Source organism: Equus quagga, chromosome 2 (assembly GCF_021613505.1).
Source record: "Equus quagga isolate Etosha38 chromosome 2, UCLA_HA_Equagga_1.0, whole genome shotgun sequence".
NCBI lineage: Eukaryota > Metazoa > Chordata > Mammalia > Perissodactyla > Equidae > Equus > Equus quagga.
Window position 1 is genome coordinate 30087860 of NC_060268.1, and position 23690 is coordinate 30111549.

Sequence of the window (23690 nt, forward strand, 5' to 3'; positions counted from 1 at the left end):
TTTCTTACATAATTTTCTAAACTACTTCATCTTTAAACAACCAAACTAAATTATGATTGATTTACACCTGAATTGAATACCATGGGTTCCCCACTTGCATTGCCACCACCAAACTTTCCTCTAGGCCCCACACCACTAGCAACCATTCTCTCATGTCATCACTCCTCCCTGTGGCACTCCGTATCATGCCCAGGCTCTACCTTTGGCACAACCCTGCACCACCTCAGCTGAATAGCAGCATAATTTAGTGGGGGCTCCTTGACCCATTATAGCCAAGAACAGACATAGGGCAGCCTGACCAGTCAGGACTTGGTTTCGTGAGGTTTATGGACATCAAGCTGGTACTGTAGCCAGAAGGAAAGGTGATGCTAGGAGGCCTAGCCACAACGGCACTGGATGGAGAATTTTATTGTCAATATCTGGGAAAAAAATAGAGTAGGACTGAGCAAGAAAGAATGGTCCAATCACCAAGGTGAAGGGCAGAGGATGTGACATTTCAAAGGACCTATAATCAAATCTCTAAAAGTTTTGACCATGCAATATGTAGATTTAAAAATATACCTATTTTAACATACAAAAATGTACATTCAATATGTTCCCGACTGTACAAAATACATAAAAATGTTTTAAATACCAAAACAAAGGTCAATTAAAAAACAGTACTGATAATTTTTTTTTCCTGAGTCGTAGGAGAATTGGTTCATTTCTTTCTGTTTTTCTCTTTACTTTTATTTCTAAATGTTAAAAATTTCTTTATTACTACAAACTATCTTCATTTCATATAGTTCAATAGGAAAGGAAAAATATTATTATTCAGAACATTACGTTTGATAGAAAGGTCAATATATTAACTCCACGAGGAGGAGATTTAATTTTAAAAAGTGGAAATGCATGCACAGGGAACTCAACAACAGGGAGAACAACATCCACTTATGCAAATGGCCAAGAAACATATTTATTAATTCTCGGCCTCATCACCATTGGTGATTAGGAGCTTCATTGCTTTATATGTTATACCAATCAACAGGGAAAAAGAAAGATAGAATGAGAAAGTAAAGAGACAGATGAGAGAAAGAAAGACAATTGCCAGTTTTATCAAAGTTTCAATATAAAAGTTACTCATACGTTGATGAAGGAATTACAAATTGACAATATTTACTAGAATTTAAAATATACACATCTATTTCTAGACATACTAGCACAAGAACAAATATTATATAGATGTAGCATATAATTTATATAACATTTATATTTACACATACATAAATACACATATATACATGTAATAGAATGTTATTGACATGTGTCAATCAATAGAGAATGTATGACTCACATTATAGTACATGTATATAATGGAACACTATGAAGCTATTAAAGTCAAATAAATAGTTCTCTATATACATATCTGGAAAGATTTCTAATTTAAGCAGAAAAAAGTAAGTGCATAAAAATAGTACTACGACTGCCACTATTGAAAACAATTCGAGTTTCCTCAAAAAGCTAAAAATAGAACTACCTTACAATCTAGCAATCCCACTTCTGGGTATATGCACAAGGAGATAAATCAGTACTTCGAAGAGCTATCTGCACTCCCATGTTCATCACAGCATTATTCGCACTAATCATAAAATAGAAACAACCTAAATGTCTGGTAATGGATGAATAAATAAAGAAAACGTAATACACAACACACACATACACACACACACAAAGGGATATTATTCAGTCTTAAAAATAGAAGACAATTCTGCCATTTGCGAAAACTTGGATGCACATAAAGGACATTATGCTAAGTGAAATGTCAGACACAGAAAGAAAAATACTGTATCTTATCATGCATGCAGAATCCAAAATAGTCAAACTCATGGAAGCAAAAAGTAGACGGGTGGTTTCCAGGGGTTGGGTTGAGGGAGAAATGGAGGGATGCTGCTCAAAGGGCACAAAGTTTCACTTACCAAGATGAATAAGTTCGGGAGATCTAACCATCAATCTGACTATAGTTGACAAAACTTTTATTGTATAACTTGACATTTGCAAAGAGGATAGATACTAAGTGTTCACACCATAGAAAAAAATAACTATATGATGTGACTGATATGTTAATTAGTTTGATTGTGATATATGTAATATACACATGTCACACATATATTGTGTGTGATACACATGTCACACACATATGATTGTAATATGTGTAATGTACACATATATCACACATATTTATTGTATACGTGGACATTTGCTAATAGGGTAGATCTTAAGTGTTCACACCACAGGAAAAAATGGTAACTATGTGAAGTAACGTGATATATACAATGTACACACATATCAAAAATTATTTGGCACTCGAAATGTATACATATATTAAAAAATTAAATTATATATCTTAAAGATATACAATATTTATTTGTCAATTATACCTCAATAAAGCTGAAAAAATATACTGGTTGTAAGCCACGTGTTTTGAGGCTGTTACTGCAGCATAACTTAGTGTAAGCCACACAAAACAATGTCCAGTCAGCATTTGTTCTAACTTGTTCAGTCCTGGATAGAGTTTTCCACCCACAACAATATGCCATCCACAAACTAATCTAGTTAAATTTGACGTTACATAAAAAACGAGCTCCTGTTTCATGAGTAATAGCAAGATTACCATCATCCAGATGATCTCATTTGTGATGTCAAAAGTATTAGACTTTAAGATGTTTGTTTATGTATATTAATAGGCAACATTAATTCCTGCAAGAATTGTTCTGTGATAACCACTAGCATGTGTTAAATTGTAAAATGCTGAGGTCAGTTAAATATATGTAGTTAAGTATTTGGACACAACCATTAGAATATTGAATCAAAGAAAGAAACTCCAATATCAAAAAAAATTAATATTACGATACCATGTGCAAGTTTGAATAAAAAAATTTCCCAAGAATGCACACCAAATATTACCAATGGTGAATTCTGAAGTAGGATTACATGTGCCTTTCACTTTCTGAGGTCATGTTTCTGTATTATTTAAATGGTCTGAAATAACCATATATTGTTTTTTACTTAAAAATGGATTGTTAAATACAAAATAAGAGGTTCAAGATCCACAACCCTACAAATTCAGATTATAGTGACGTTAACACCATTCAAATAAGCATTTAAAGATCGAAATAAAGTTTTACTAGTGTGTGAAAAACTGTTTACATATAAAAAATCACAATGGCCTTTGTTCAGAAAATGCTAAGAGATTCATCCCCAAGAAGAAACCTCATATATATGAGCAGTGTATTGCTAATCACTTTAAAATATATCTGTTGTTTAGTTGATTGATGCTAGTAAGGAAGGAGATGACAGGGAAAGGAAGGAGAAGGGAGGAGAGAGAAGGGATGAGACAAGAAAAGGAAAGAAAAAGGCGAGAAGAATGGAAGCAAGAAAGAATATCACAGAAGTTAAAAGGCAAGAAGTTAAAACAGCATATCGAGGGAGTATTTCCTGTGCCTTCTCTTGTCTACTCATTGCTTAAAATCTCTCAGTCACTTTTCCTGCCTTCCCAACACCGCAGCACGGCACATAAAGCATTGACATCTGTCTACAGCCCATCTCCCTAGCCTCTCCTCTTGCCTCTCCACCTCACAAACCTCATGAACTATAGGGACACTCCTTGTTCTTTCATGAATGCTCAAGTTTACCCATACTTTTGCTCTGCACTAAAGGTATCTCTGACCTTTTTCATTTGGCTGATTACATCTCATGCTAAAAACTCCATCTACGCAACAACTACTCAAGGACGTCTCTCTCTCTCCTCCAGTCTGGATTAGATATTTCTTCTCTATGCTCTCACATCATACTTGCAAACCTCTCATAATGCTTTTTTCATGACACTATAATTTACAACTTACTAGTGTCTCTTTCTCCCGTACTAGGTCTGTGAGCTTGTTGAGAGCAGGGACTGTGTTTTAGTCATAAATCCTGGCCCATGTAAGTGTGTGTTTGGGAGAGAAAGCAAGTGGTTGGATGGATGTGGGCAACGTATGTATATAAATGTATGGGTAATTGATAGTAATGGTTTCTTTGTATAGACTTATATTTTACATCTTATTCCTATTGAAAATTAATGCCAATGCAATTTTAAAACAATTGCCAGTCTAGAAATTTCCATAAACATAGGGAAGTTCTAAGACTACTTACATTAAAACTAATTTTCAAGGCCTTTCTAGTCCCTAGTGAAATACAGTCTGACCCCACAAATTTCCCTGTAAATAAAGACACAGTATAGGCATATGGAGCAATGCATGCAACCAAATGTGAAAATTCTAATTTCCCCTCGGAAAGACTGTGACCGGTGGGTGTTCAACAAATGCTTTTTGGACTGAAAAACACAAATGGAGATAGGCAATAAAGGGAGCAAAGGATCTAGAGAGAGGGAGAGACATTCTGTAATGTCATGGCATAGGTAGTATGCATTACCTGTATAAGAAAAATAGCTGATAATTTTAGGAGGCTATTCAATTAAATTATATAGTGCTCACTTACCTGCCCAAAAAACAGACCCAAGGAATCAACATTTTCACGATTACTGGACAACTTAAAAAATGTTTCCCTCTTTTATCTATGAAGTTCAATCTTCTCACAACTCTTCCACTTCTAAAAACCTAACAGCTTTTGGTGACCACTTCATGGCTCCATGACCTGAGTCCCCAGGCCATTCATCATGGGAGCTCAGCTTTTAATCCCCATAGCATCTAGAGAAGAAAAAGATAATAGAAGTTTGGTTAAGAAAGTAAATGGAAAGCAAAGGAAACTATGTCTAATAAAAGATGGCAGCAAAATATCAAGAAAAATCAGCATCTCCTAACATTTTAATGCCTGTTTATAAATGAATTATCATTTTCACCAATGCCAGTGGAAAAGAAATAGCTTTAACAAACTCATTAATAAGAATCATTTAAAATTCTCTTGGAAGCATATTCTTGGAATATCCTTGGAAACACTGTGCCTCCTTTTTACCTCATTTATGCAATTCCCATCCCCATTATAGAGATACTAATATTAAATAACATGGAAATTAAATATGTTGGCAAACGTCACTCTGCTAGAGACAGATCCAATTATCAAACACTTATTTTCTGATTTCAATGTCTGTGAATTTAATCCCTGCATTATACTCCCTCTTTTATATCATTGCAATAACATACAAATAAGAGTTCACAAGTCTATTTAGCTTTTCTGAGTATATTTACATTTATCATCTCATTTAATTTTCCTAACAAAATGGTGAGATTGAAATGCAATATTCCTTCCTATCAGATGAAGAAATAGATTGTGATTTATATACAGTTAATTGTAGAAAAGGGGCTAGAATTTATGATGCTTGGAATTCAGTCCATTGATCTTTTTATTCATTAATTCATGCCAGACTTACTGAATGCATGAAATACTGCTCAGCAACGAAAAGTAAACTCACAGGAGACTGGATACCACACATCTTCATCACAACCATTTAACATTATTGTAACAACTCCATTTCAACATTATTTCAACCAACTTGATTTGTGTCAATTAGATTGATATTGAGTATTCCCATTTTATAATCTTGAAGTAAGTTCTACATAACACTTAACTTGAATAACTGAAAATTAGCAAAAACTCAGTGTGTAAATTTTGAGATACTCTTTTACATCAAAAGTATATTTTTAGCCAGTTATCAAGCAAAGAGAAAGGTGAGCCTAAGCCAAGTAGGATTTGGAAATTATGTGATAAACCAAACTGATGACTCCAATATTAATTCATAAAGGAAAATATAATTTCTTCAAGTGTTTTTCTATTTCTTTAATTTTACCTACTTTTATTGAGATAAAACTCACATAACTCAATCATTTTAAGGGCGCAATTCAGTGGCATTTATTACACTCACAATATTATGCAACCATCACCTTTATCTACACATAAAATATTTTCATTACCTAAAGGGGAAACTGTAACCATTGAACATCACTCTTCCTTCTCCTCTCCTCTAGTCCCTTGTAAATACTAATCTACTTTTTGTCTCAATGGATTTACCTATTATGGGTATTTTGTGTAAATGAAATCATACAATATGTAACTTTTTATTTCTGTCTTCTGTCATTCAGCATAACGTTTTTGGAGTGTGTTTCAGTACATCATTCCTTTTTATGCCTGAATAATATTCCTTTCTGTGTATATACCACATTTATTTAGCCATTGATCAGTCTATGGACTTTTGGATTGTTTCCACCTTTGGCTATTGTAAATAGTGCTACTATGAACATTCATGTACAAATTTTTGTTTGAATATCTATATTCAATTCTTTTGGGTAGATATCTTGGAATGGAATTGGTGAGTTATATGATAACTCTGTGTTTAACTTTGTGAGGAACTGTAATGTTATTTTCTAAAATGTCTGCACCAGTTTACATTCCCACCAACAATGCACAACGGCTTCTATTTTCGCCACATCCTTGCCAAAACTTTTCTGGTTTTTGTTTTGTTTTTATAATAGACATCTTAATGGATGTGAAGTAGTATATTATACACATTTTGATTTTCATTTTCTAAATAACTAGTGTTGTTGATCATTGTTTTATGTGTTCACTGTCTATTTGTATAGATTTAGAAAAAAGTCTATTCAGGGTCTTTGCCTATTTTTAATTGGATTGTTCATATTTTTATTATTGATTTATATGAGTTCTTTAAATATTCTGAATACAAGACACCTTTATCAGATATGTTATTTGGAAATATTTTCTCCTATTCTGTGTGTTGTCTTTTTATCTACTTTATAGTGTCCTTTGACACACAAATTCTTTTTAAGAAGTCCAATTTACCTTGTGTGTGTGGGTCTGTGTTGTGTGTGTACACCTGTGCCTTTGATGTCATATCTGAGAATCCACTTCCAAATCTAAGGTCATAAAGATTTATCTGTTTTACATTTTTAGCTTTTACATTTAATTTTGATCATTTTAAGTTAACTTTTGTATGTGGCGTGAAGTACAGATCCAACTTCATTTTTTGTATGTGGCCATTAAGTTTTCTCAGCACCATTAGCTGAAGAGGTTTTCTTTCCCCAACTGAACAGTCTTTGGCAAACTTGTCAAGAATTAATTACCTTACATGTATGAGTTTATTTCTAGAGTCTCAAATCTATTCCAGTAGTCTATTGGTCTATCTTCATGCAAGTCCCACTGTTCAGATTAATGCAGCTGTGTAGTAAGTTTTGAAACTTGGAAGTGCGATTTCTCCAATTTTGTTCTTTGATTTTTTTTCATTCAAAGATAAACTTACTCACTTTAAAAGAATTTTAAAAGAACAACATACTGTAAAATGAAAATTAAAACCCTTCTCCTACTAGCCACCCACCAGGTAACCACTATTAAATAATTTATTTAAAATTATTTTATCTACATACTACTTACACTTCTTTTAAAATAGACTTTATATTTTGCAGCAGTTTTAGGTTCACAGACATACTGGGTGAAAGGTACAGAAATTTCCTATAGACCCACTGTTCCCAAAATATACATACGTCCGTCATTATCAGCATCCTCCATCAGAGTGGAACATTTGTCACAACTGATGAACCTATATTGAGACATCATTATCATCCAAGGTCTATAGTTTATATTCAGATTCAGTTATGATGTTGTACATTCTATGTGTTTGGGCAAATTAATAATGATGTCTATCCACCATTATACTATCATAATGAGTAGTTTCACTGCCCTAACATCCTCTGTGCTCTGCCTATTTATCATTCCCTCCAAACACAACCCCAGGAAACCACTGATATTTCTACTATATCCAAAGTTTTGCCTTTTCCACAGTGTCATATGGTTGAAGTTATATAGTAAAAAGCCTTTTTTTCATTTTGGCTTCTTTCACTCAGTAATATACACTTAAGTGTGTTTAAGCAATATATAAGTTGTATATAATATAAATAAATTACTTATTAGATAGCTCATTACTTTTTAGTATTGAATAATATTTCATTATTTGGGTGTATACAGTTTATTTATCCATTCAAAAGGCATCTAAGTTGCTTCCAAGATTTGGAAGTTATGAATAAAACTGCTGTAAATATCCATGTGCAAGGTTTTGTGCAGCCATAATTTTTTCAGCTCCTTTGGGTAAATACCAAAAAGCATCATCCTGGATCAGATGGTAAGAGTATGTTTAGTTTTATAAGAACCTTCAAATTGTCTTCCAAAGCTGCTGTACAATTTTGCATTTCCACCAGCGATGAATGAGGGTTCCAGTTGTTCCATATCATAGACAACATTTGGTGTTGCCAATGTTGTGGATTTTGGTCATTCTAATAGGTGGGTAGTGGTATCTCATTATTGTTTTAATTTGCATTTTTCTGATGACATAATACATGGAGCATGTTTTCATATGTTTATTTGTTATCTATATATCTTCCCTAATAAAGTGTCCCCTAACATCTTTGGCCCAGTTTTTGAGTTGTTCATTTTCTTATTATTGACAGTTCTAAGAGTTGTTGGTATATTGGATAAGATTCTCTTATCAGAGATGTCATTTGCAAATATTTTCTCCCAGTCTGTGGCTTACTTTTTAATTCTCTTGACAATGTCTCTTATAACTTTTTTTTTTTTTTTCTGGAACATTAGACCTGAGCTAACATCCACCACCAATGCTCCTCTTTTTGCTGAGGAAGATTGGCCCTGAGTTAACATCCATGCCCATCCTCCTCTACTTTATATGTGGGATCCCTGCCACAGTGTGGCTTGATAATCAGTGAATAAGTCCGCACCCTGGATCCAAAACAGCGAACCACAGGGAGCCAAAGTGGAGTACACAAACTTAACTGCTACGCCACCAGGCTGGCCCCTTGACAGAGTCTTTTAGAGCAGAAATTTTTAATTTCACTGAAGTTGAGATTATCCATTTTTTTCATAGATTATGGCTTTGGTACTGTTGCTAAAACGCCATCACCATACTCAAGATCATCTAGAATTTCTCCTATGTCATCTTTTAGAAGTTTTATAGTTTTGCATTTCACATTTTGTTCTGTGATCTATTTTGAGTTATTTTTTGAGGGGTGTAAAGTCTGTGTCTAGGTTCACTTTTTGTGTGTGGGTATATCCCAGCACCATTTCTTGAAAAGGCTTTGCTGCATTGTACTGCCTTTGCTCCTTTATCAAAGATCAGTTAACTATATTTATGTGGTTCTATTTCTGGGTTCTTTTATATGTTTCATTGGTATTTTTCTGGATATTCTCACACAGAAAAACACTGACAGAAATTATTCATTCTGCCAAATATAAAAATCCTTAATGTGCATGCACCTAACAACAGAGTGTGAAAAACATGAGGCAAAATTGATATAACTCCAAGGAAAAATAGACAAAAACATTATTATTGCTGGAAACTTTTCAGTAATTGATAGACTCCACAAGCAGAAAATCAGTAAGGACATAGTTGAACTCCAGAGAACCATCAACCAACTTGATCTAACATTTGCAGATTACTTCATCTAACACCACCACAATACACATTCTTTTCAGTCTCACATAGAACAACAAGATAGACATTTTGGGCCATAAAACACATCATTACAAGTTTAAAAGAATAGAAATCACACAAAGTATGTTTTCAGATCACAATGGAATTAAATTAAAAATAAATTATGAAAAGATACCAAGATATCCCCAAGTATTTGAAGATTCAGTTACACACTTCTAAATAACATGAGTCAAAGAAAAAGTCACAAATGATATTAAAAATATTTTGAAATAAATGAAAATGAAAATATAAGTTATCAAAATTTGTGGGATGCTATGAAAGAAGTGCTTAGAGAGATATTTACAGCATTTAATGCCTATATTGGAAAAGGAAAAAAACACCTAAAATCAATAATCTAAGCTTCTACCTTAGAAAGTGAAAAGGGAAGAGCAAATTAAGCTTAAAACAAATGGGAGAAAAATAAACTCATAAAAATATAGTCAACTCATCTTTGACAAAGGAGCAAATAGAAAAATTCAAACCCCTAAAACTTCTAAAAGTTAACAAGGAGAAACCATAAGTGACCCTGGGTTTGGAAATGAGTTTTTAGATACAAACCAAAAACATAATCCATGGGAAAAAAATTGACAAGTGGAACTTTATAAAAATTAAAAACTTCTGCTTTGTGAAGGACAGTGTTAAGGGAATGAAAAGACAAGCCATGGACTGGGAGAAATTATTTGCGAAACATATATCTGATAAAAGACTTGTATCCAGAATATACAAAGAACACTTAAAACTCAACACTAAAGAAAACAAAAAACTCAATTGAGAAATGGACAAAAGACACCTCACCAAAGAAGGTATACAAACAGCAACAAAAACATATTAAATGTTGCTTGAGATCATTTGTCATTAGGGAATTCCGAATTTAAACAAATGAGATACCACTACACAGCTATTAAAATGACTAAAGCTCAGAAAAATGACAACATTAAATAGTGGCAAGAATGCAAAGCAAGAAGAACTCTCATTCATTGCTGGTGGGAATGGAGACCGGGACATTACTTTGGAAGGTATTTTGGTAGTTTCGTAGAAACCTAAAGATGGTATTATCCCATGATAAAGCAACTATGTTCCTAGGTATTACCAAATTGAGTTGAAAACTATGTCCACACAAAAACCTGAATATGAATATATTTTTAATTGAGGTAACATCGATTTATAACATATAAGTTTCAGCTATGCATCATTGTATTTCAACTTCAGTATACACTACATCATGTTCACCATCAAAAGTCTAGTTTCCATTCACCACTGTATAAACGTCCTTTACCCCATTCACTCTCCTTCCCATCTTGTAACCACCATCCTGTTCTGTGTATCTATGTTTTGTTGTTTTATCCTCTACATATGAGTGAAATCATACAGTACTTGTCTTTGTCTGACATTTCACGTAACTTAATACTTTGAAAGCATATACATATTGTCACAAATGGCAATTTTTTTAAAGCTGAGCAGAGTATATATATACACCTACCACATCTTCTTTATCCATTCATTCACTGATGGAGACTTAGGTTGTTTCCAAGTCTTGGCTATTGTAAATAATGCTGCAATGAACATAGGATGCATACATCCTTTCAAATTAGTGTTTCATTTTCTTTAGATAAATACCTAGAAGTTAAATAGCTGGATCATATGGTACCTCTATTTTTAATTTTTTTGAGAAATCCTCATACTGTTTTCCATAGTGGCTGCACTAATTTATATTGCCACCAGCAGTGTACAAGAGTTCTCTTTTCTCCACATCCTTGCATGTGAATGTTTATAGCAGCTTTTTTATATTCACTAAAAGCTAGAGACAACCAAGAGTGCTTCAACCGATGAATGTATAAATAAATCATGTTTCATCCATGCAACAGAATATTAGAATATTATTTATTAATAAAAAGAAATAAGCTATCAAGTCGCAAAAGACATGAGGGAATCTTCAATGAATATTGTTAAGTGAAAAAGGTCAATCTAAAAAGGCGACGTACTGTGTGATTTCATCTCTATGACATTCTGAAAAGTATAAATCTATGTATACAGTGCAAAGATAAGTTGTTACAAAGGTTCAGAAGATTCATGGGAGGGATGAAGAGGTGGAGAACAGGGAATTTTAGGGAAATGAAACTATTGCGTATGACAGTATAATTTTGGATATATGGATTTATGTATTTGCTGTCATCTTCAAGATCCTAAAAGAAATGCCTCCCTAGCAGCAAGGAGCACTCCTAGTGCCCAAATGTTGGTTTCTAATATCATTCTCCAGTAAAAGGAACCAGAGCTGCTTAGAGAAATGCCGAATCTAGTAATGGGGTAGAAAAGATGGAAGATAAGCCTGGAGCATCTCAATGTGTCAGAAAATGAGTGCATGTACACACACACACACATACACACACACACACACAGAGAAAATGATGAGGGTATTTCAAAGAGGCATAGGAGCCAAATGAGGGGTTCCCAATGGCCAAAGCTGGAACAAATTTTGCAGGAAAATGAAGTAGTATTGTATCATTACCCAAATTATAAAATGAAAATCTGTGGGTCTGCATTGATATAAATGATTTTTTCTTTTCTAACTTTATTGGGGAATAATTGGCAAATATATTGGATATATTTAAAATGTATGATGTGATGATTTGACATACATATACATTGTGGAATGACTACTAAGGTCAAGATAATTAACACATCTATCACCTCACATAGTTAACTCATTTTTGTGTGTGTGGTGAAAATGTTAAAGATCTACTCTCAGCAACTTTGAAGTGTACAATAACCATATTATTAACTATAGTTACCATGCTGCACATTAGATCCTCAGAACTTATTCTTCTTATAACTGAAAATTTGTACCCCTTGACTTACATCACTCCACTGCCCCCTCCCCTGGCCCCAGGAAACCACCATTCTATTCTATTTTTTTATTTCTGTGAAATAGTCTCTTGTTTTTGTTTTTCTTTTTTTTAATATTCTACACACAACTGATTTCATTTAGTATTTATCTTTTTATGTCTGGCTTATTTCACTCAGCATAATCTTAGCATAACACCCTCCAGATTCATTCATGTTGTAGCAAATGTCAGGATTTCCTTCTTTTTTATGGCAGAATTATACTCCATTGTAGACATATACCACAACTTCTATATGCATTCATCTGCTAAAGGACATTTACATTGTTTCCTTATCTTGGTTATTGTGAATAATGCTGAAATGAGCGTGGGTGTTCACATATCTCTTTGAGATACTGATTTCAATTCCTTTGAATACATACCCAGGAGTAGCACTGCTGGATCATACATTAGTTCAATTTTTAATTTTTTGAGGAATTGTCATCCTGTTTTCCATAATGGCGGTACCAATTGACGTTTCTACCAACAATGTATGAGTTCCCTTTTCTCCACATCCCTACCAACATTTGTTATCTCTTGTGTTTTTGATAATAGCCATACTAACGTTATGAGGTCATATTTCATTGTGGTTTTGATTTGCATTTCCCTGATGATTAGTGATGTTGAGCGGCTTTTCATATACCTATTGGCCATTTGTACACCTTCTTTGGGAAAATGTCTATTCAGGTTCTCTACCCATTCTTTTAATTGGATTTCTTGCTTTTTTGCTATTGACTTGCATGAGTTCTTCATGTATTTTGGATATTAACCACTTATTCAATATATGATTTGAAAATATTTTTTCCCATTCTGTAGATTTTTTTTTCAATTTACTGATTGTTTCCTTGCTGTCTAGAAGTCTTTTAGTTTGGCGTAGCTCCACTTGTTTGTTTTCTGTGCTTTTGGTGTCTTATCCAAAAAATCATTGCCAAGACCAAAGTCAAAGAGATTTTTACCTATGTTTTATCCTAGAAGTTTAAAGATTTCAGGTCTAACGTTTAAGTTTTTAATCCGTTTTAAGTAAATTTTAATGAGTGGTGTAAAATAGGAGTCTAGTTTCATTCTTTGTATGTGAACATCTAATTTTCCGAGCACAATTTATTAAAGAGACTGTCTTTTCTCTTTTGAGTACGCTTGGCTTCCTTATCAAAAATTAGTTGACTGTATATGCATGGGTTTATTTCTGGTCTCTTAACTTTGTTCCATTGTTCTATGTGTCTTATTTTTAATTCCAGTACCAAGCTGTTTAAATTATTATAGCTTTGTAATATAGTTTGAAATCAGGAAATGTGATGCCTCCAGCCTTGGTCATTCTCAGGATTGCTTTGGCTATTTAGAATCTTTTGTGGTTCCATAGGAATTTTAAGACTTTTTTTTGGAATAAATACCATTGGAAACTTGATGGAGATTGCATTGAATCTATAAATGGATTGGGGTAGTATGAACATTTTAACAATATTAATTCTTGCAATTTATGAGGACAGGATATTTTGCCATTTATTTGTGTCTTTTTCAATTTCTTTTAACAATGTTTTATAGTTTTCACTGTACAGAGCTCCCACCTCCTTGGTTAAATGTATTTTAAAACTTTGCCCGGGGCTGGCTGGGTTGCACAGTGGTGAAGTCTGCACATTCTGCTTCTCGGCGGCCTGGGGTTCACTACTTTGGATCCCAGGTGCGCACATAGCACCAGTTGGCAAAAGTCATGTTGTGGTAGGCGTCCCATACATAAAGTAAAGGAAGATGGATGGATGTTAGCTCAGGCCCAGTCTTCCTCAGAAAAAAGAGGAGGATTGGCAGGAGTTAGCTCGGGGTTAATCTTCCTCAAAAAAAAAAACACAAAAAAAAATTTGTCCAACTTCCTTAGTCGTACTCAATGAAATATTGTATCTTTTTTCTCCTAAAAACACTTAGTAAAATATTTTTGGCAAGAACTTGCATCTATTATATTTTAACGTTTTCTCACCAACCTTTTATTTTTGAGGTATGACTCAATTTCATGCTAACATGGAATCTACCTAATTGAATAAAACATCATACGTTATCAGCTCTTTAAGTGATGATTTACCATTTACATCTTTCTGGTTGACTAAGATCAGTGCTTTCAAAACTGATTGATATCAACCATTTCTTTTTCACCCTCACTCATGAATAGCTTATTACAAAATGGCATGTCTACATGTATTCTATGCTGCCTCATTTGTCGCTATATTCTATCAAATGAGCTTAAGGATGTTCTTGCAGGCTACTCCTAACCCAGAACTTAACAGCAAAACTAAGAAATACTGATGTAACCCATCAAAGGATGCCACATATATTTTATGAACTCTGATTGCCCAAAATATATAGCATAATTATTCTGCTTATTAATTTCACAGATACTGATTACACCTTACATACGTTCTTTTACTGTTTAGATTATAAGAGATAAATTAGAGAACAAAATAAAGACTCATGTCTTTGAGGATCTAGCTGGTGGACAAAATACTCATTATACATTAATATAATAAATAAGCACATTCTCATGTTAGAGCTAATCAGTGCAATGGAAAAAAGTTAAAAGTAGGGCAGGGAAAGATGATGGTGAGTATGTGGGTTCAGGATGGTTGCAGTATCAAATTGAATGGTCAGCATAGGGAAGGTATCACTGAGAAGGTAATACTTAAACAAAGACTTTAAGGTAGTGAAGGAATTACACATAGGGAAAACTAGGAGAATAATGTCCCAGATAGAAGGACAACTACTGCAAAGGCCATCAGGTGGAAGTATGACTGTCATGTTCTAGGAATAGCAAGAAATTAAAGGAGGGTAGGGTGGAGTAAATTAGCAATAGAGTGGTAGTCATCAGTGTGCTCTTTAAGGATAGTACCATCTGGATCATCTCGGGGAATTTGTCTATATACATAGACGTTATTATTATTGCCTCATAATAGAAAAGTCTGGTGAAATTGTAAAATGGGGAATTTGTCCTAAAAAGCTGTAAGATTCAATAGGTTAGCCTCAGAAGGACTATCTAACTTTAAAAGTAGAAGATATACTAGGATCATTTCTATTTTCAAACATGAAAGGGGAGACATTATGGAAGATATTTTATTCTGCTTAATTCCAGATTACAAAATGAGGAATATGACATAAAATATATGCAAGGAAGCAAATTCCATCTCGATATAAGAATACAAATTCAACAAGTTATGCTTTCCAAAAGGCATTGTTTTGTTTTACGTGGTTGTGAGCTGCCCGCAAGTCTAAAAGCTCAGGCTTGATGCTTGAACAGAGAGTGGTGTCCAGTGCTGTACTGGATCCATTGTTGGACAAGATTACATCTAAGTTCTTTAATTTAACATTTTTTCAATCCCAGCCTAGTACTACTCTCTTTGGCTGAATGTTACTACCACATTCATATCATTTTACTGTCATTACACAGTTAAAGAAAATAGTTAAAAGCAGAGTTAAGAAGGGGACATAATTTTGCTCTCTTAGTGACCACATGCTAAAATGTCAGTCAAAATACTAATAAGTTTTTAAGTATTTATTTGTCCACTTTATTTTTTGCATATATAAATATCAGACAATATTTAATTTATGATTTAATTTATGAATTAGATTAGATATCTTTCAAAAATTACATTAATGTAACTGAGTACATCTATTAACTTAAGTAATAGAGTAAAGGAAGGAAAAGAAACAATAGCACACCTCAATCAACTTAGAAACAAGCCTGTTTTGTTCACCAAAAATAACTGTTATAAGAACCAATCATTCTCTTTATATAAGAATATTTTCAATCCAGTGACAGAGGAAAATATCAGCATATACCAGAAGCTCTGCAAATACAGCACTGTGGGCTGGAATCATAAAACTTTTCAAGATCCTATAGACAGGTCAAAAAAAGCCATACAAAAGTGAATTCTCAGTATTTTAAAATCTTAAAATATTTTACATAGGCTTAGATAAATAATTAAATACATAATGACATCAGTGGCCGTTAACATGGAATAAACTACCCAAGATTTTTGAGCTTCTGAATTAAAGACAATAAATTGTCTCAAGATAGTATAACCTTTTAATATCTGTCCATACAATCATGCTTACAGAACACACTATTTGTGCTCTCATGAATTATTTAGAAGATCTTTCTCAGATTCAAGAGTTGATTACCCCATCTCCTCATTGCCATCTGCATGTCTTTGTTCCTAAATGTGTAAATGGCAGGATTCAGAATGATGGTAATCATAAAGTCCAAAATGGCAAGGAACTTATCCACTGACACTGTTGGAAATGGCCACACATAAGTAAAGATGCATGGTCCAAACATGAAACCACCACAGTGATGAAAGCTGACAGACTAGAAAGGGCCTTAGACAAACCACCTGAAGAATGTTTCCATATGGTGACCAGGATGAAGATACAGAAGATAATCATAAGATGGTGCCTGTGGAAATGAACCCACTGTTGTCAGTAACCCATGAATCTCATTCTGTAGGTGTCTGTCCAAGCAAGTTTGATAAACCAAGCAAGGTCATAGTAAAAACAATCTACCTCACTAGGACCACAAAAAGACAAATGGACAGCAAAAGCTAACTGCGCCACTGAGTGAACGAGGCCAATAGCCCAGGCACCAGACAGAAGTAAAATTCACATCTGTGGGTTCATGACAATCAGGTAGTGGAGGAGTTTACATATGGCCACATAGTGGTCCAGGGCCATGGCAATGAGCAGCACCATCTCAGATTAATTCAGGACATGAAGGACAAATATCTGGATGACATATCCCTGGAAAGATGTGGTGTTGTGCCCAGAGTTCAGGTCAGAAGTCATGTTAGGAACCATAAATGTACAAAGACGCATGTCAATAAATGAGAGATTGGCTAAAAGGAAGTATATGGGGGAATGTAAATGAGGGTCAAAGGTCACCGCAAACACAATGAGGAGTTTTCCCAGAACAATTGTTACTTAAAATACTGTAGAGAAGGCGAGGAAATGCTACATTGGTCTGGAGATAGTCCCATGAACACAGGTTGTGGCACTTCAGAGTAATTTGCTTCATACATTGGCTTTCTTTGGTGACAGCTAAGACCAAAAACAAAGTAACTACTAAGGAATTTATCAAAAATTCTTATTTAAAGAAACAGATTTAAGCTTTTAATAAATTTGACTTCAAGAAGAAAAAGTCTTCACTGTCAGTCATAAAGTATTTTGAAAAACTTACACATTCAGCTAATACACTTAAGGAGCATAACTAATATTCCTAATGAGCATGTCCCATAAGCCTGGAACTCTGTCAAGTTCTGATGTAAAACACTTACCCTGACTTAGGGAGGTTATAGGCTAATAGTGGATATAGATATTAAACACTTTTAAATACAGATGCAACACTGATAATTAATTGGAAGGAAAAGAATAGAGTACTAAGAGAACAGTGTGACTCCTCACAGTGGTGCTTCTTAAGACTCTGCTAAATCTGGAGTTACTACTGAAGAGCAAGTGGAGTAGTCCAGACTTTGAAAACACTATGTGTAAAGACCCTGAGACAGGAAGGCCAGTGGGGCAAGAGGATGATTGATGGAGATCAGGCTGGAGTAATAGTCCAGACAGGACAGAGTCTTGTGTCCATGATAAGAACTTTGCTTTATATCCTAAGAGCAATATAAAGTTATTGGTGATTTTATGTAGTAACTTGATCATATTCCTGCTTTCAAACAGTCACAAAAGCCTCAATGTAAAGAATGGAATGAAAGGGCTCGAGAATTCTTAGGTTGACCTCTTGGGAGACCACTGAAAAGCCTAATCACATCAGTGTGGACAGGGTGAACTATTCAACCAATAGTGTTTGCACAGGACATACAACTTGGAAATGTGCAGATGTTCTCCTCTCAATATAAACTCAAAAAAGTTTCAAATACGTCTTTAAATGTTAACAAATTAGGGAAGAAATAATTGACAGTATCCAAAATATTAAAATCAAAAATGTGTCATATTATACATAGATACATAAAAATTATAAAGTAGTGTATACAGATATCTTTATATGGAAATATAAACACTGGAAAAAGAAAAGTAAAAAGACACTGTGGAAAATAGTTGTAAACTATCACATAGATGATTAGCAATTTTATTTTTATTCATTTATTTTTTGTTTTTAGGAAGATTAGCCCTGAGCTAACTACTGCCAGTCTTCCTCTTTTTGCTGAGGAAGCCCGGCCCTGAGCTAACATCCATGCCCAAGTTCCTCTACTTTATATATGGGACACCTACCACAACATGGCGTGCCAAGCAGTGCCATGTCCACACCTGGGATCCGAACTCACGAACCCTGCGCCGCCGAGAAGCGGAACATGCGAACTTAACCGCTGCGCCACCTGGCCGGCCCTGCATTTTTAATATGAAATCAGTTTCTCCAAATAGATAAAGTTATGGTATAGTTATTTTAAAATGAGCAAAACATATAAACATTATCAACATAAGAAGAAATTCTAACAGTCAATAATCACATGAAAATTAAAATAGTAACCGAATAAATGTAAATAAGTTTGCTTTGGGGTGCTACTTTGTACAAACAAATTTCAAAGTTTTTAAAAAACAAATTATCATAGATGAAGTTGTGAGGAAATAGACACTCATACACTGATAATCATAGTGAAAGCTGATACGACTCTCTAGAAAGTATATTCAAAATAGATAACAAAAGTCTAAAATTTTCTTTAACTTATGACTGAGAATTCCATGTCAAGAAGATTTGCTTAGTTTAACAACAATAGATGAACTACAAATTAAACTACCTATTACAACAATGTTTATAAAAACAAATATGAGAAATCACCTATATGTCCACAATAGAGAATTCAATTATTCTTGGTAATTCCAATTGGGAAATGTATTAGTCCTCATACATAGAAACAAATATCAGTGCCTTGGAAATACAGGAATAATGGACATTTGAATCAAAAGAGATGGTTACGAGAAAAAATGTACAGGAAACCCATTTTAAAACTTAACATTTCCAGGAAAAAATAGAAAGATGCTTATCTTTAATGCTTATCAGTAAATTGTTAATCTCTGGACTTCTATGTACTTATTACCTTGAACCATGTGAAATTCTTCTTTCTCTAGTTTCAAAGATGGTTAAGCTTCAATATTATAAATTTCAATCTAATATATTAATTTATTTGTTTCTTACATAACTTTCTTAACGATTTTAACTTTAAACAGCCAAACCAAATTATGGAAGCTTCTTCCATACCAGAATTGAATGCCATGGGTTCCTCATTTGCACGGCCACCACCAAACTTTCCTCCAGGCCCCACACCACTACCAACCATTCTTTCTTATGTCATCCCTCCTCCCTTTGTCACCCTGTGTTGAATGAATATATCCACTTACTTAATCAATCCCTTGTTCTTAAATAGTTCTTATTATAAGAAATGTTAAATGAAGTAAAATAACATTATACATTTTGTCTATTTGTCTGTTTATTTCCTTTCAATTAATACCAAGACATAGGATTACTGAGTCACACTTAAAATATTTTTTAGTTCTCTTACTCCACTGCCCTCTGGAACGACTGTGCCACTTCACATTCCCATCAGCTGGGAACAAGAAGCTCTGCTTCCTCAATCCCACAGCAACAAGTCTATTCCTTCTGTTGAGGAAAAAAAATACAAAGATGGAATCTGCTCTCTGAATTTGGAGCAATCGTAGAAAGGTCCCTTCAACCTCAAGTTTTAAGAATTAATTCATACATATTTTATTACAACTTCATAATTTTACATTTTACCCCTCTAATCATCTGGAACTTACTTTGCTGCCAGGTGTATGGTAAGATGCAATTTTATGTTTCTAATGTTGAGCTACATGTTTAACAACTGTTGAATTCTCTGAATTTGTTGAATAATCCTTCATTATCCTACATATTGCAATGCCTTCTTTATCACATACTAAATTCCCTACTTTTAATCTCTTTGTTAACTGAGTTTTTGTCACATTTATCTGTTTGACTTTACTCAAATTGATCACTGTTTAATTAGCACAGGTTTATAATTTATTCTTTCATAGAAAGAAATATCTTCTATAGAAAGCATTCTCTTTTCTACCCCAATTCCCATTTTGTTTCCTTTTCAAAATTTCCCTGGGCTTTGAAATAGACTTCTGGATCACTTTGTAATGTTCCAAAAAATTTCCACTGGAATTTTAAGAAGCACTGCATTTATTGCTCAAATTAGTTCAGTGAGAATTGATATTTTGATCACTTTGAGTTTTCTCTTTTTCAATTAGCATGATTTTATCTCTGATTTCAAGCAGGGTTTCAAACATTTCAGAAAAGTTTGTTTTTTCAATAGAATTCATACATTGAACATTTGTTTCATTTATAAGTATAAATGTTTTATCATATTTTAACACGTTATTACTAACTTTACCATATTTACTAAAATATAGTAATATTAAATTAATATTAAATACTAATATTAAATATTAAAAGAATATTACTAGATTTAACATTTTCAATTTAATTGTCTTATGTTTTTGAGATGGAAATTTATGATTTGTGAATGATGGTAGTTTTGACACCTTCCTTTCAATAGTGTTACTTGATTTAATCTTCTTGCCTATAGTACATGATTGAAACAGGCTTCCTTCTTTATGTTCTTGAATTTGATGTTTCATCTATAATCAGATTTTGACTTTTAGTTTAAAAATTCTATTGAATTATCATATTAAAGTATTTCTTATTTCTTCCTATTTTACTGAGTTCATCAGAAATTAATTTTGAAATTTATTCAATGACTTTTTAGTATACATATTCCCTAAAATTTTTATGGAAATACCCTCTAAAATCAAATATTGTTCATCTATTCTCAGGCTTTATGCGCAATGCTGTGGGAACAAGAATTTTCTCCATAGACTCATCAAAGTCTTATGTAGGAAAGCCATGTGATCATATTTGATCTCTAGATAGACAGATATGAAAAGAGACCATAGAACAGACTGGACTTGGGGAAGAATGATGCAGAGAAATACTCAGTAGCCTTTTCAATTGTCAAGATGGGAAATACATAGACTAAAAACAAAAGACAAAATGACAATGAAAATGAGGAAGGAACTGAATTGAGAAATATTTGAGTAAAAATTATACAACTGGAGACAGAAATTAAAGGACAGAGAAGGAAGTCACACAGGTGTCTATATTGGCCACCCAGGAGAATAGTAATGATATTTATTAAGGCATTGGAGTAGATTAAATATTATTAATTCAGTTTTGACATGTGAACTTGAGGGTGGAGGTAGCACTTCCATTTGTGTACGCCATGTACGTGCTTGGATATATTACTCTGGAGTCCAAAGATAAAGCTACAGATTCAGAATTCAGCATGTAGGTACTGTCTAAAATGAGTAAATTAATATTGAATAAAAAACAAATACTTCGCACAGAACTCTGAATCACACCAGAAATTAAGGGTGAGCAGAGGAAAAATGATCACCGTGTTAGAGAAAGGTATAGAGAAATCGGACAAGTAGAATAATTAGGGAAGGGCTGTCATAGAATTGTCTGACTGCATTCGCCGAATTAACAGATCTGGTTAATAGAGGATCAAACAAGTTAGAGTTTATTTTTCTCACATTACAAGAATAAATCTAAAGGGAAACTGTTGCTGTCTTTGGTTCAGTAACTCGACTGCCTTGTTTGTATTATATGGGCTTTAGAACTTCCTGGTTGTTGCACCTTTAGGCATATCTTTAGCATTAAACCCAGGAAAAAATGGACCATGAAACGAACCTTCTCTACATGAAGCCTAGTATTTTCATTTGGGAAAGAAAGCCCTCCAGACACGACATTGGTTTATATCTCGTTGAACAGCTATAGGTCACATATGCCATCTTAGGTTAATTCATGGCCAAGGAAAATGCGATTATAGTACGTCGTTTAGAAAAATCATATATCATGCTCTCAGCTTGGGATAACACACACTCTCTTCTAAGATTTAGAGCTTTCATCCCACTACTGGAACTAATGGATTTTTTGTTGGCAAGAAGTAGGAAGGAGATTAGCTTTATAAAAGCAATGAAGCTAAGAGCAGAGGGAGTTATGATAATGAGTATCGTGTGCTGCAGGGAGACCCACGAAAATGATGATTGAAAATGAATTATTGCATGAAATATTCAGAATCCAGGGATTCTTTCTATAAACAAAGTATCTTGGAAACTGAATTGTTAGGCTTATTGGTGAACAAAAGGTGAGGATTTCAAATGAAGAGTTAGGGAGAGAAAGGAAAATTAAAAGAGAACACAAGATTCAGACATTTGATGTTTTTAAAAAGAAGTTAACTATGTTAATACGTAAAAGGCAGCAAAATATTGAAGAAAGTTTAACTGATAGATACTTGAAGAAGATCCAGAATGTACTTGAAGGTCCTGGCCTTGAAGAGCATGGTGCAGTGATTAGGAGCATGGATTATGGTGGCCTACAGCTCTCGATAAAGCCCTGGCTCTGACACATGATCCCTCTAGGACTCAGTTTCTTCATCAGTAAAATGAGACTAATAAAACAATATATATATATATATATGCAATTCTGTGAGGCATAAATGAGATAATGTTCTTAATACAAAGCTTTGCATGGAGGATGCATCAATAAATTTCATTTATTAATATTGTGTATTTATTAGATCAGATTAGATTAGATTAATATTTTAATTGTCTAATATTTTTTACTTATTAACAGTCTTTGTATCAAAAATTTTTATTGAATCTAGAAGTCTATGTGTGCATCATGATAATGTATCAAGATTCAAATATTACAAAAATATCACAATCTGAGCACCTGACTTCCTTGGTAAATTGTACAGACAAAAACAAGACACACATACAAGGTGAAGCAGGGTGAAATGCATTAAACGCTTTTGGCCTGAAGATCTCTAATTCACCAGTGAAATAAGAAATTCAGCTAAGGAGAATTTGCAAGATAATGTCAGAACATAAGTGTGAAAGTGACAGAAATGGCTGAGATTATTCAGATGGGAGAACACCTAAGTAAGCGGTCAGGAAAAATATCTATAATCCTTGGGAGGTGAGGCAAAACAAAGCAAAAAGTTCTGAAGATGGAACAAGAAGAAAAGTAATCCCATCTACCTCCATCTAAAGTATCCATTATTGTTTTCTCTTTTTATGTAATCATTCTCCTAATGATCATAATGTTTCCATATTCTTTACTTTTTTCTTATCCAATCAAATTATTTCTAACTCTAATATATGTAACCCAAAGAACAAACTAGCAAAATAAATAGGAAGTCTAC

The 23690-nt window shown here is 33.7% G+C and overlaps 1 pseudogene; it reads right to left on the bottom strand.

The window, feature by feature from the left end:
- Nucleotides 1-16525: 16525 nt before the first annotated feature.
- Nucleotides 16526-17453, bottom strand: LOC124235104 (olfactory receptor 4F6-like; annotated as a pseudogene).
- Nucleotides 17454-23690: the final 6237 nt, after the last annotated feature.